The sequence below is a fragment of the Pristiophorus japonicus genome, chromosome 19 (assembly GCF_044704955.1).
Source record: "Pristiophorus japonicus isolate sPriJap1 chromosome 19, sPriJap1.hap1, whole genome shotgun sequence".
Taxonomy (NCBI): domain Eukaryota; kingdom Metazoa; phylum Chordata; class Chondrichthyes; family Pristiophoridae; genus Pristiophorus; species Pristiophorus japonicus.
The window spans coordinates 57,149,170-57,164,361 of NC_091995.1; the positions used below are offsets into that span (position 1 = coordinate 57,149,170).

The following is a 15,192-nucleotide window of genomic DNA, read 5'->3' on the forward strand; positions in this document are numbered from 1 at the left end:
TTGATAGGTCCTTACTATACAGTATAAATGCACACGAGGCCCATGCTTGAGAGAAGGTCAGTCTGTGACCTGTCCTTTATTCCTCAGCACTCAAGTGATGGAAGTGGGTGGAGCTTCCTCTTTTATACCTGAAGGTCCCGGTGAGGAGTGTCTCCCACAAGTTCACCACCTAGTGGTCATTGTTCTCACAGTGTACAACTTAGGTCAGATTATACATGGGTTACAATGCTGGTTGAATACATGACAAAGGAGATAGGGTGTGAGAGGACCGACTGCTCCTATTTTCTATGTTTCTATATATTGAGCCATCGCTTTCTATCATAAGCCTCCCTTTTTTCTTTATCCTACCCTGTATGCCCCTTAACATCCAGGGGGCTTTAGATGTGATAGTCTCACTCTTTTTCTTCAAGGTTGAGGGATGATCTAATCTATTTCCTGTGGTGGTGGAATCGAGAACAAGGGGACAAAATCTTATATTTAGAGCTGGGCTGTTGAGGGAGAAAAGTAGGAAGCACATTTTCACACAAAGCGTAGCAAACATTTGGAACTCTCTGCCCCAAAAGCTGCGGATGCAGTCCAACTGGAGCTTTTGAGACTAAGATTGATAGATTTTTGTTGTGTAAATGTATCAAGCGATTATGGAAAAAGCCGGGATAATGTAATTAAGATACAGATCAGCCGTGATCTAATTGAATGGTGGAATAGACTAGAGGGGCTGAATGGTTTCCTCCTGTTCATAATGTTCTTCCCTCGCTCACTTTCTGCATCAAACTACTTTCAGGCAAGTTTATCCTCCCTGGCAACTAAATATGTCACTCGCAATATTTCTCTGATTGGATAGTTCACAATTTTGGAAAGTTTGTTTCTGATTCTAACTCAAAATTCTCTGGTAATCAATCCCTGCTGACTCACACCCTGTTTTTTTTTAAATAAATTCGTAGACAATCGTTTCCAATTCTTTGTCAAGTCACAAACGCCAGAGGTCACCCTGCACCAGTCAAGGATCACTCTGCGCCAATGCTCTTAGCCAAAAGGCCTAGAGCCACTGCACCGTTCCTGGAAGTACTGCAATACCAGGTTCGTGCCATGGAGGTGGATGGGTCAGGTCCCCCACACACCTCCGTGGAGGTGGATGGGTCAAGCCATCCCACCCACCTCCTCCCCTGTTTTTGTTCTGATTGGTTCAACGGATGTTTGTGTCCAATCAGTACGGAAGTGTCGGAGCCCCCAGGAATATCTGCTGGTTTAGTACAATCAGCCCAGAACGCAGGGTACAGGGCAGAGAATCAGCACACCGCCCTGCGCATGGACTGAGAGCCACAGAATCAGAACAGGGCCCTGCTAACGGACTGAGAGGCACAGAATCAGAACAGGGCCCTGCTAACAGACTGAGAGGCACAGAATCAGTAGAGGGCACAACAAAAATACCCAGAGCGCAGGGCTCAAGAATCATACGGTCCGCACAAGGCACAGCTCACAGACCGAGAAGAGATGTTCGCTTGGTAAAAGATTGTGCACTAACTGCTTCCCCCAGCCTGTCGAAGGAAGCAACAATGATCGGACTGATAGTGCTGGCTCTTGTGTGTGGAGGGGTCACTGCAGGTGAGTAACGGGGTGTGAGAGGGTCAGTGAGAGCTGGGTACTGGGGCATTAACCCTGGAGTAATGGGGTGTGAGAGGGTCAGTGAGAGTTGGGTACTGGGGCATTAATCCTGGGGTAATGGGGTGTGAGAGGGTCAGTGAGAGCTGGGTACTGGGGCATTAATCCTGGGGTAATGGGGTGTGAGAGGGTCAGTGAGAGCTGGGTAGTCAGGAAATGGTGTTAGGGAAATTGAAGGGACTGAAGGCTGATAAATCCCCAGGGCCTGATAGTCTGCATCGCAGAGTACTTAAGGAAGTGGCCTTAGAAATAGTTGATGCATTGGTGGTCATTTTTCAACATTCCATGGACTCTGAATCAGTATCTATGGACTGGAGGGTAGCTAATGTAACACCACTTTTTAAAAAAGGAGGGAGCGAGAAAACAAGGAATTATAGACCGGTTAGCCTGAAAACGGTGGTGGGTAAATTGCTGGAATCAGTTATTAAAGATGTAATAGCAGCACATTTGGAAAGCAGTGACAGGATCGGTCCAAGTCAGGATGGATTTATGAAAGGGAAATCATGCTTGACAAATCTTCTAGAGTTTTTTGAGGATGTAATTAGTAGAGTGGATAAAGGAGGACCAGTGGATGTGGTGTGTTTGGATTTTCAAAAGGCTTTTGACAAGGTCCCACACAAGTGATTAGTGTGGAAAATAAAGGCACATGGTTTTGGGGGTAATGTTTTGACGTGGATAGAGAAATGGTTGGCATACAGGAAACAAAGAGTGGGAATAAACGGGTCCTTTTCAGAATGGCAGGCAGTGACTAGTGGGGTGCCGCAGTGTTCAGTGCTGGGACTGCTGCTATTTACAATATACATTAATGATTTAGACGAAGGAATTGAATGTAATATCTCCAAGTTTGCAGGTGACACTAAGCTGGCTGGCATGTTGAGCTGCGAGGAGGATATTAAGAGGCTGTAGGGGAATTTGGACAGGTTAGGTGAGTGGGCAAATGTATGGCAGATGCAGTATAATGTGGATAAGTGAGAGGTTATCCACTTTGGTGACAAAAACAGGAAGTCAGATTATTATCTGAATGGTGACAGATTAGTAAAAGGGGAGGTGCAACGAGACCTGGGTGTCATGGTACATAGGTCATTGAAGGTAGTCATGCAGGTACAGCTGGCAGTAAAGAAAGCAAATGGCATGCTGGCCTTCATAGCTAGGGGATTTGAGTATAGGAGCAGGGAGGTCTTGCTGCAGTTGTACAGGTCCTTGGTGAGACCACACTTTGAGTATTGTGTGCAGTTTTGGTCTCCTAATCTGAGGAAGGACGTGCTTGCTATTGCGGGAGTGCAGCGAAGGTTCACCAGACTGATTCCCGGGATGGCAGGACTGACATATGAAGAAAGACTGGATCGGCTGGGCTTATACTCACTGGAATTTAGAAGAATGAGAGGGGATCTCATAGAAACATATAAAATTCTGACGGGACTGGACAGGTTAGATGCAGGAAGAATGTTCCCGATGTTGGGGAAGTCCAGAACCAGGGATCACAGTCTAAAGATAAGAAGTAAGCCATATAGGACTGAGATGAGGAGAAACTTCTTCACCCAGAGAGTGGTGAACCTGTGGAATTCTCTGCCACAGAAAGTTGCGGAGTTCAGTTTGTTGGACATATTCAAAAGGGAGTTAGATGTGGCCCTTACGGCTAAAGGGATCAGGGGGTATGGCGAGAAGGCAGGGGTAGGGTACTGAGGTTGCATGATCAGCCATGATCATATTGAATGGCGGTGCAGGGTCGAAGGGCCGAATGGCCTGCTCCTGCACCTATTTTCTATGTTTCTATCCTGTCAGATTTTATATGTTTCTATGAGATCCCCTCTCATTCTTCTAAATTCCAGTGAACATAAGCCTAGTCAATCCAGTCTTTCTTCATATGTCAGTCCTGCCATCCCTGGAATCAGTCTGGTGAACCTTCGCTGCACTCCCTCAATAGCAAGAATGTCCTTCCTCAGATTAGGAGACCAAAACTGCACACAATACTCCAGGTGTGGTCTCACCAAGGCCCTGTAGAACAGCAGCAAGACCTCTCTGCTACTATACTCAAATCCCCCCGCTATGAAGGCCAGCATGCCATTTGCTTTCTTTACTGCCTGCTGTACCTGCATGCCTACCTTCAATGACTGATGTACCATGACACCCAGGTCTCGTTGCACCTCCCCTTTTACTAATCTGTCACCATTCAGATAATCTGCCTTATTGTTTTTGCCATCAAAGTGGATAACCTCACATTTATCCACATTATACTGCATCTGCCATGCATTTGCCCATTCACCTAACCTGTCCAAGTCCCCCTGCAGCCTCTTAGCATCCTCCTTGCAGTTCGTCCTGCCACCCAGCTTAGTGTCATGTGCAAACTTGGAGATATTACATTCAATTCCTTCGTCTAAATCATTAATGTATATTGTAAATAGCTGGGGTTACAGCACTGAAACCTGCGGCACCCCACTAGTCACTGCCTGCCATTCTGAAAAGGACCCGTTTATTCCCACTCTTTGCTTCCTGTCTACCAACCATTTCTCTATCCACGTCAATAGATTACCCCCAATATCATGTGTCTTAATTTTGCACACTAGTCACTTGTATGGGACCTTGTCAAAAGCCTTTTGAAAGTCCAAATACACCACATCCACTGGTTCGCCCTTGTCCACTCTACTAGTTACATCCTCAAAAAACTCTAGAAAATTTGTCAAGCATGATTTCCCTTTCATAAATCCATGCTGATTTAGATCGATCCTGTCACTGCTTTCCAAATGCGCTGCTATTTCATCTTTAATAATTGATTCCAGCAATTTACCCACCACCGATGTCAGGCTAACTGATCTATAATTCCTTGTTTTTCTCTCCCTCTTTTTTTTAAAAAGTGAGGTTACATTAGCTACCCTCCAGTCCATAGGAACTGATCCTGAGTCTATAGAATGTTGGAAAATGATGACCAATGCATCCACTATTTTTAGGGCCACTTCCTTAAATACTCTGGGATGCAGACTATCAGTCCCTGGGGATTTATCGGCCTTCAGTCCCTTCAATTTCCCTGATACCATTTCCTGACTAATAAGGATTTCCCTCAGTTCCCCTTCTCTCTAGACTCTCGGTCCCCTAGTAATTTCGGGAGGTTATTCGTGTCTTCCTTAGTGAAAACAGAAGTAAAGTATTTGTTCAATTGGTCTGCCATTTCCTTGTTCCTCATTATGAATGCATCTGATTCTGACTGCAAGGGACCTACATTAGTCTTCACTAATCTTTTTCTCTTCACATATTTATAGAAGCTTTTGCAGTCAGTTTTTATGTTCCCTGCAAGCTTCCTCTCATACTCTATTTTCCCCCTCCTAATTAAACCCTTAGTCCTCCTCTGCTGAATTCTAAATTTCTCCCAGTTCTCCGGTAATGCGGTTTGAGAGGCGCAGTACCAGGCTGGGAACTAGGGCATTAACACTGGGGTAATGGGGTGTGAGAGGGTCAGTGAGAGCTGGGTACTGGGGCATTAACCCTGGGGTAATGGGGTGTGAGAGGGTCAGTACCAGGCTGGTACTGGGGCATTAACCCTGGGGTAAGGGGGTGTGAGAGGGTCAGTGAGAGCTGGGTACTGGGGCATTAAACCTGGGGTAATGGGGTGTGAGAGGGTCAGTGAGAGCTGGGTACTGGGGCATTAACCCTGGGGTAATGTGGTGTGAGAGGGTCAGTACCAGGCTGGTACTGGGGCATTAACCCTGGGGTAATGGGGTGTGAGAGGGTCAGTGAGAGCTGAGTACTGGGGCATTAAACCTGGGTAATGGGGTGTGAGAGGGTCTGTTCCAGGCTGGATACTGGAGCTGCAGAGGGACAGATAGACCATGGTGGGCCGGGTAACTGAGGGACAGGGAGACGGTGCTGGAGAATGAAGAGTGAGGGAGACCTTGGGTGGGGGTGGTCTGAGGGACAGAGTGCTGGAGAGTGGAGAGAGAGAGTGTTGAGGGGGACTAAGGGACAGGGACACGGACACACGAGAGTGGAGGGAGCATTGGGGATAGGGGACACTAAGGGACAGGGAGACGGGGCTGGAGAGTAGAGAGAGGGAGAGACGATGGGGGACTGAGTGTTAGGGTCATGATGCTGGAGAGTGCAGAGGGAGAGAGGAACGCAGCAGGAGCAGGCTATTTAGCCCCTCGAGCCTGTTCCACGAACCATTTAGATCATGGCTGATCGGTACTTCAACTCCATTTGCCTGTCTTTGCTCGATACCCTTACCTAACAAAATGCTATCTCAGTTTTGAAAGCTCCAATTGATTGCTGTTGAGGCGAGCGTTCCACATTTCTCTATCTTCGTGTGAAGAAGTGTTTCCTGATCTCCCTCCTGAATGGTCAAGTTCTAAGTTTGAGATTATGTCCTTGTTCTTGATTCCTCCACCAGAGGGAGCAGTTTCCCTGGATCGGTTCTATCAAATACTTTTAATATCTTAAACACCTCGCAACAACAACTTGTATTTATATAGCGGCTTTAACATAGTGAAACGTCCCAAAGTGCTTCACAGGAGTATTACGCGATTAAAAATTTGACACCGAGCCACATAAGTAGAAATTAGCGCAGGTGACCAAAAGTTTGGTCAAAGAGGCATGTTTTAAGGAGCGTCTTAGAATCATAGAAATTTACAGCACGGAAGGAGGCCATTTTGGCCCATCGTGTCTGCGCCTGCCGACCAATAGCTATCCAGCCTATCCCACTTTGCAGCTCTTGGTCCATAGCCCTGCAGGTTACAGCACTTTAAGTGCACATCCAAGTATTTTTTAAATGTGGTGAGGGTTTCTGCCTCTACCATCCTTTCAGGCAGTGAGTTCCAGAACCCCATCACCCTCTGGGTGAAGACATTTTCCCCTCATATCTCCACTAAACCTCCCCCAATTACTTTAAATCTATGCCCCCTGGTTGTTGATCCCTCTACCTAGGGAAACAGGTCCTTCCTATCTGCTATATCCAGGCCCCTCATAATTGTATACACCTCAGTTAGGTCTCCCCTCAGCCTCCTCTGTTCCAAAGAAAACAGACCCAGCATCTCCAATCTTTCTTCATAGTCAAAATTTTCCAGTCCAGGCAACATTCATGTAAATCTCCTCTGTACCCTTTCCAGTGCAATCACATCTTTCCTGTAATGTGGTGACCAGAACTGCACACAGTACTCCAGCTGAGGCCTAACTAGTGTTTTATACAGTTCACGCATAACCTCCTTGCTCTTGTATTCCATGCCTTGACTAATAAAGGCAACTGTTTCTATGCCTTCTTAACCACTTTATCTACCTGGCCTGCTACCTTCAGGGATCGGTGGACTTGCACTCCAAGGTCCCTTTGTTCCTCTACACTTTTCAGTGACGAATGTGTGTTCCCTTGCCTTGTTAGACCGCCCAGGATGAATTACTTCACACTTATCTGGATTGAATTCCATTTGCCACTGTTCTGCCCACTTGACCAGCACATAGAAATAGGAACAGGAGTAGGCCATACGGCCCCTCGAGCCTGCTCTGCCATTCAATAAGATCATGGCTCATCTGATCATGGACTCAGCTCCACTTCCCTGCCAGCTCCCCATAACCCCTTATCCCCATATCTTTTAAGAAACTGTCTATTTCTGTCTTAAATTTATTCAATGTCCCACCCTCCACAGCTCTCTGAGGCAGCGAATTCCACAGATTAACAACCCTCCTGAGAGAAGAAATTTCTCCTCATCTCTGTTTTAAATGGGTGGCCCCTTATTCTAAGATCATGCCCTCTAGTTCTAGTCTCCCCTATCAGTGGAAACATCCTCTCGGCATCCACCTTGTCAAGCCCCCTCATAATCTTATACGTTTCGATAAGATCACCTCTCATTCTTCTGAATTCCAATGAGTAGAGGCCCACCCTACTCAACCTTTCCTCATAAGTCAACCCCCTCATCCCCAGAATCAACCGAGTGAATCTTCTCTGAATTGCCTCCAAAGCAAGTACAGGCAACTCTCAATTATCCGTACACGGATCTAATGGAGAACCCGCTGCCATGGCACTTTTTAAAAACTCTGATTCTGTCCTGTGTACAGCTGCACACGACCATTAAACCCACCCCACACACAGTCCTGCGCTGACCACTTTCTGCACTTGTCCGCCGCCCGGCCTCGGGGGTAAGTGAAGCCAAGTCTCATTCGACCTCCAGAGGTTGAAGCCTTTAGACTGGCCCTTTCACCTTTCAGCCTCGCCGCTGGGCCTGATCGTGGCACTAGCGGGGAATGAGCTCGGGTTTCTAGGCAGGATCTGGGGACCCTGCATGCTGGCACCGTCCGGCTTGTCTGTGCTCTTTCTCCGCCGACCGATGACTGCCGAAGGATTGGATTGGTGTTCGAACTAGTATCAACATTGATTTGAGGGAGGGGTTGTTGACTCCAGAAATTTAATCTAGAATCAAGTTTTAAATTTGGGACCCAAACAGTCTTGGCAAGTACGTGCACTCGCCCTAGCGGCAAAATCGTTTACCCAGAATAGCCCGATCCCCGAGAGCCCTGGATAATCGAGAGTTGCCTGTATATCCTTTCGTAAATATGGAAACCAAAACTGCATGCAGTATTCCAGGTGTGGCCTCACCAATACCTTTATATAGATGTAACAAGACTTCCCTGCTTTTATACTCCATCCCCTTTGCAATAAAGACCAAGATACCATTAACCTTCATGATCACTTGCTGTACCTGCATATTATCCTTTTGTGTATCATACACAAGTACCCCCAGGTCCTGCTGTACTGCGGCACTTTGCAATCTTTCTCCATTTAAATAATAACTTGCTCTTTGATTCTTTTCTGCCAAAGTGCATGACCTCACACTTTCCAACATTATACTCCATCTGCCAAATTTTTGCCCACTCACAGCCTGTATATCAGTACATTGATATCTTCCTGCAGTCTGCAGCTTTTTTCTTCATTATCAACCAGATAGCCTATTTTAGTATCATCTGCAAACTTCTTAATCATACCCCCAACATTTAAGTCCAGGTCATTGATGTATACACAAAACGCAAGGGACCCAGCACTGAGCCGTGCAGAACCCCACTGGAGACAGCCTTCCAGTCACAAAAACACCCATCAATCATTACCGTTTGCTTCATGCCTCTGAGCCAATTTTGGATCCAACTTGCCACTTTGCCCTGGATTCCATGGGCTGTTATTTTCGTGACCAGTCTGCCATGTGGGATCTTATCAAAAGCTTTGCTAAATCCAAATACACTGCATCATAAGCACTGCCCTCTCATCAACCCTCCTGGTTACCTCCTCGAAAAATGCAATCAAGTTAGTCAGACACGGCCTTCCCTTAACAAATCCATGCCGACTGTCCTTGAGTAATCCATGTCTTTCCAACTGAAGATTTATCCTGTCCCTCTGGATTTTTTCCAATAATTTTTCCACCTCGAGGTTAGGCTGACTGGCTGTAATCACTCGGTCTAACCCTTTCTCCCTTTTTAAACAAAGGTGCAACATTAGCACCACTTCAGTCCTCTGGCATTATACCTGTAGCCAGAGAGGATTGGAAAATGATGGTCAGAGCCTCTGCTATTTCCGCTTTTGCTTCTCTTGACAGCCTGGGATATATTTCATCCAATCCTGAGGATTTAACCACTTTCAAAGCTGCTAAGCCCCTTAATACTTCCTCTCTCACTATGTTTCTCATCTAATATTTCACACTCCTCCTGCCTCATTGCAAAGTCTGCATCGCCCCTCTCGTTTTTGAAAACAGATGCAAAGTATTCATTAAGAATCATATCCACGTCTTCTGCCTCCACACACAGATTTCCTTTATGGTCTCTCATAGGCCCCACTCTTCAGTTATCCTCTTGCTCTTAATGTATTTACAAAACATCTTTGGGTTTTATTTGCCAACAGTCTTTCATGCTGCCTCTTTGCTTTCCTGATATCTTTTTTAATTGCACCCTTGCACTTTGTGTACTCCTCTAGAGTTTCTGCAGTATTGAGTTCTCAGTATCTGTCATAAGCTTCCTTTTTTTTCTTTATCCCACCCTGTATGTCCCTTAACATCCAGGGTGCTCTAGATTTGTTAGCCCCACCCTTTTTTTTCAGGGAACGTACTTGCCCTGTGCACTCAGGATCGCCTCCTTGAATGCCTCCCAGTGCTCTGACACTGATTTACCATCAAGTAGCTGTTTCTAGTCCACTTTGGTCTTGAACGAGGAAAGAAAGGTTGAGAGGCGGAGAGGTTTTGGGAGGGAGTTCCAGAACTTGGGGCCTAGGCAACAAAAGGCATGGCCACCAATGGTTGAGTGATTACAATCAGGGATGCGCTGGAGGGCAGAATTAGAGGAGCGCAGACATCTCGGGGTGGGGCTGAATGAGATTATAGAGATAGGGAGGAGCGAGGCTATGGAGTGATTTGAAAATAAAGGATGAGAATTTTAAAATCGAGACGTTGCTTAACCGGAAGCCTCTAGTTTACGTAGGGTAGAATGGGAGGCCGCCCAGGTGTGAGTTGGAATAGTCAAGTCTAGAGGTAACAAAGGCACGGATGAGGGCTTCAGCAGCAGATGAGCTGAAGCAAGGCCGGAAACGGGAAATGTTACGGAGGTGGAAATAAGCGGGCTTAGTTATGCTGCGGATAAATGGTCAGAAGCTCATTTTCCCCCTCAAACTTCTAAACTTGAGGGAACACAAGCCAACCTGACCTCAATTGAACCCTTTAAGCCCCGGTATCATTCTGGTGAATCTGCACTCGGCCCCGGTGTGAAATCTTTTATCTCATAATACTCCTGTGAAGCACTTTGGGACGTTTCACCACAGCTCCAGGTGGGGTTTAACCAGAACTTTATGGAGCTGGGACATAACTTCCCCCATCCCTCTGTATTGCAGCCCTGGCGATAAAGGTCCACATTCCATCAGCCTGTTTAATTACTTTGTATCCCTGACCACCAGCTTTGAGTGATTTCTGTCCCTGGGCCCAAAATAGAGAGAGAGTGTGCATGTGCGTGCGTGGTCCATGCCCTGATGTGTGTGTGGAGGGAGGGGGGGGGGGGGGGCGGGGTGTATGGGGTCCATGCCCTGATGTGTGTGTGTGTGTGGGGGGGGGTGTATGGGGTCCATGCCCTGATGTGTGTGTGGAGGGAGGGGGGGGGGGGCGGGGTGTATGGGGTCCATGCCCTGATGTGTGTGTGTGTGTGGGGGGGGGTGTATGGGGTCCATGCCCTGATGTGTGTGTGTGTGGGGGGGGGGGTGTATGGGGTCCATGCCCTGATGTGTGTGTGTGTGTGTGTGTGTGTGGGGGGGTATGGGGTCCAAGCCCTGAGGTGAGGGTGTGTGTGTGGGGACCATGCCCTGATGTGTGTGTGTGTGGGGGGGTATATGGGGTCCATGCCCTGATGTGTGGGGGGGGGCGCGCGTGTGTATGGGGTCCATGCCCTGATGTGTGTGGGGGGGGGGGTGTATGGGGTCCATACCCTGATGTGTGTGGGGGGGGGGGGTATGAAGTCCATGCCCTGGTGTGTGTGTGTATGGGGTCCATGCCCTGATGTGTGTGTGTGTGGGGGGGAGGGGTGTATGGGGTCCATGCCCTGATGTGTGTGTGGGGGGGGGGGTTGTATGGGGTCCATGCCCTGATGTGTGTGTGGGGGGGGGGGGGGGTTGTATGGGGTCCATGCCCTGATGTGTGTGTGTGTGTGGGGGGGGGGTGTATGGGGTCCATGCCCTGATGTGTGTCTCTGTGTTTCAGGCTCTCACTCTCTCCGGTATTTCTTTACCTCAATGACCCCGATCCCCGGTCTGCCGGAGTTTGTGGCTGTCGGTTACGTGGACGATGCACAGATTGTTCACTATGACAGCGATCGGAAGGAGGCGATTCCGCGGCAGCGGTGGATGGAGGAGAGCCAGGACGCCGAGTACTGGGATTGGATCACACAGACATCGCGGGGCCAGCAGCAGAGAATGAAGGTCTATAGTCAGACCTTCCTAACCCAGACCAACCAGACCCCCGGTGAGCCCCCCCACCCCATGTCTCTCTATTTCTCCCGCCCCCCCCCCCCCCATCACCACACCATGTCTCTCCATTCCCGCCATCCCCCATCACCACACCATGTCTCTCCATTCCAGCGCCCCCCCACCCCGTGTCTCCACTCCCCGCCCCCCGCCCATGTCTCTCGGGGGACGGGCTCGCTCTCCGGGCCGGGCTGTGATTGGCTGTGTGTGTGATTGACAGGGATCCACACCTATCAGACGATGTACGGCTGTGAGCTGCGGGATGACGGCACCACCGGTGGGTTCCATCAGTACGGCTGGGACGGCAATGATTTCATCAGCTTGGACACGGCGCACTTGGTGTGGGTCATCCCGCTACACTGGGGGGAGAGCACCAAGCGCAACTGAGACCAGGACACGGCCCTGGACCAGCAGCAGTACAAGGTTTACCTGGGGCTGATCTGCATCGAGTGGCTGAAAAAATACCTGAAGGCTGGAGGTAGAGAACTGAGAGCTGGTGAGTGAGTGATGGGGAGGGGAGGGGAGGGGGGTGAGAGAGGAGGAGGGAAGAGGAGGAGGGGGGTGAGTGAGAGAGGATGGAGGGGAGGGGAGGGGTAGAGAGGGGGGGAGAGAGGAGGGAAGGGGAAACGAGGAAGAGAGGGGGAAGAAGGGAGGAAGAGAGGGGGGAAGAGAGGAGGGAAGGGGGAGAGTGAGAGAGCAGGGGGCTGGGGAGTGAGAGAGAGGGGTGCAAAAGAGGGAGTGAGAGGGGGATGGGAGGTGGGTATAAGGGCGGGATGGGGGGAGAGAGTGAGATCGGGGGGGCAGAGGGACGGTGTGGGCGTGTTTGGGGGGTAATGAGAGAGCGGGATGGCGGGTGAGAGTGTGGGGGTTGTGTGCGGGGGGTGGGAGAGCAGGGGGGAGCAGAGTGAGTCGGGGTGGAGTGAGAGCGTTGGGGGGGTGGGTGCAGAGCGAGGGGAGGGTGGAGTGAGAGTGAGGGGGGCAGAGTAAAGGGGGGGCAGTGAGAGCGCAGGAGAATGTAGAGTGAGAGGGGGGGACATCGTGCGTGGGGGGGGAGTGAGAGCGGGGGATGGGCTGGAGGGAGTGAGAGTGAGGGGGGGCGGAGTGAGTCCAAGCTGGCGGGGGGGGGCGGGGAGTGAGTGCGAGAGGAGGGAAGAAGGGCGGGGAGAAAGAGAGAGGGGGGGATTGAGAGGGGAGGGGGGGGAAGTAAGAGCGAGGTGGGGTGGTGAGAGCGGGGGGGGGTCGTGTGTGGGGGTAGTGAGAGCTGGCGGGGGGTGGTGAGAGCAGGGGGGGGAAGCAGAGTGAGGGGGTGGAGTAAGAGCGGTGGGGGGGCAAGTAAGAAGGGGGGTAGTGAGAGCAAGGGGGGGGGTGGGAGTCAAAAAGGGGGGAGTGAGAGTGGGCGGAGAGGGTGAGAGTGGGCGGGGGTGAGTGAGGGGTGAGAGCGGGGGTAGGGGGAGATTCAGAGCAGGGGGGGAGGATGAGAGCGAGGAGGGGAATGGGGGGAATGAGAGCAGGGAGGGAGAGAGAGAGCATGAGAGCAGGAGGATGGAGTGAGAGAGCGAGGGGGTGGGGGGGGAAGAGGAGGAGTGGGGGAGGGAGTGAGTGCGAGAGGAGGGAAGGGCGGGGAGAGGAGGGGGGAGTGAGAGCGGAGGGGGAGAAAGCGGTGGGGGGTAGTGAGAGCTGGCGGGGGTGGTGGGAGCAGAGTGAGAGAAGTGGAGTTAGAGCGGTGGGGGGAGGAAAGTAAGAAGGGGGGTAATGAGAGCAAGGGGGAGGGAGTGGTAGTCAAAAGTGGGGGGGTGGGGTAGTGAGAGCGCCTGGGGTGGGGGGGGGGGGGGAGAGCGGGAGGTGGGGGGGGGGAGGAGGAGAGTGAGAGCGGGGGGAGAGGAGGAGTGTGAGGGCTGGGGGTGCGGGGAGTGACCGAGAACAAGGGTGGGGGGTGAGTGAGAGCGGGAGAGAAACGAGAGCGGTGCAGTTGGGTGGGAGAATGAGCGGGGCAGGTGGGAGTGAGAGGAGGGAAGGAGGAGTGAGGGAGAGGAGGGCAGGGGGCAGAGTGAGAAGTGGGGGAGTGAGAGCGAGGGCAGCGCGAAGGGTAAGAGATGGGGGGGTGGGGGTAAGTGAGAATGAGCCGGGTGGAGTGATCGTGGGCAGGGGGGGGGGGGGAGTGGGAGAGAAAGCGGGGGGGGGGGAGAAGATTGAGGGCAAGGGGTGGGGGAGTGGGAGCAGTGGGGGGTGGGAGTGACTGAGAACGAGGGTGGGGGAGTGAGAGGTGCGGTGAGAGCTGTAGGGGGTGAGTGAGAGCAGTGCGGAAAGAATGAGAGCGGGGAGGAGAGTGACTGAGCAGTGGGGTGGGGGAGTGAGAGCGGGGGGGAGTGAGGGAGAGAGGGGATGGAGAGAGGAGGGAAGGGGGGAAAGTGAGAGGGAGTGGGGCAGGGAAGGGAGGTAAAAGAGGGAGTGAGAGGGGGAGGCGAGGAGTAAGAGCGAGGTGGGGTGGGGGGAGTGAGAGCAAGTGGGGGCGGGAAGGGTAAGAGCGGGGGAGGGGGTGAGAGTGAGAGCGGCGGAGGAGGAGTAAGAAGTGGTGTAGTGAGAGCAAGAGGGGTGGTAGTGAGAGAGCGGGGTCAGGAGTGAGCGTGGGGTAGAAGTGGGGGGGGCAAGACACAGCGCGGGGTGGGGGTCTGGGAGTGAAGGTGGGGGTGGGGGGGGGGAAGAGTGAGATCGGGAGGAGGAAAGGGAGCGGGCGGGGGTTGGAGTGACTGAGAACGAGGGTGCGGGTATGGGAGGAGAGCAGAGCAAAGGGGGGTGGAGGGGCCAGTGAGAGCGAGGGGAGGGTGGAGTGAGAGAGTGGGGGAGGGGGGAGGTGGAGTGAGAGCGGGGGAGAAGTGAGGGGGGAGAGGGACTTGGAGCGGAGGTTGGGGGAAGAGTGAGTGAGTGCGGGGTGGGGGGAGAGGAGAGTGGGAGAAGAGGATAGAGAGCGGGGTGGAGAGGAGAGTGAGAGCGTAAGGGGGGTGGGCGAATGAGAGCAGGGGAGAGGGGTAGTGAGAGCGGTGGCGGGGGGTAGTGAGAGTGAGGGTGGGCACTGGGCATCGGTGCGTGTGGTGGGAGGTTCCTGTACTAACTCTCCTTTCACTCTCACTCTCACTCTCTCTGGGTTCATGTACTAACTCCTCTCTCTCTCTCGGAGTTCCGGTACTAACTCCCCTTTCTCTCTCCCTCTCTCTCTTTCTCTCAGGGTTCATGTTCTAACTCCTCTCTCTCTTTCTCTCTCGGGGTTCATGTACTAACTCCCCTTTCTCTCTCTGTCTCTCTCTCCCTCTCTCTCTCTCTCTCGGGGTTCATGTACTAACTCCTCTCTCTCTCTCGGAGTTCCGGTACTAACTCCCCTTTCTCTCTCCCTCTCTCTCTTTCTCTCAGGGTTCATGTTCTAACTCCTCTTTCTCTTTCTCTCTCTCTCTCTCGGGGTTCATGTACTAACTCCCCTTTTTCTTTCTCTCTCTCGGGGTTCATGTACTAACTCCCCTTTTTCTCTCACACTCTCTCTCTCTCTCTCTCTCGGGGTTCCTGTACTAACTCCCCTTTCTCTC

General features: G+C 51.4%; 1 pseudogene; it reads left to right on the forward strand.

Annotated features, from left to right (window-relative positions):
• The first annotated feature begins 1,553 nt into the window (after positions 1–1,553).
• LOC139230227 (class I histocompatibility antigen, F10 alpha chain-like) overlaps positions 1,554–15,192 on the forward strand; it is a 40,689-nt pseudogene continuing 27,050 nt past the window's right edge.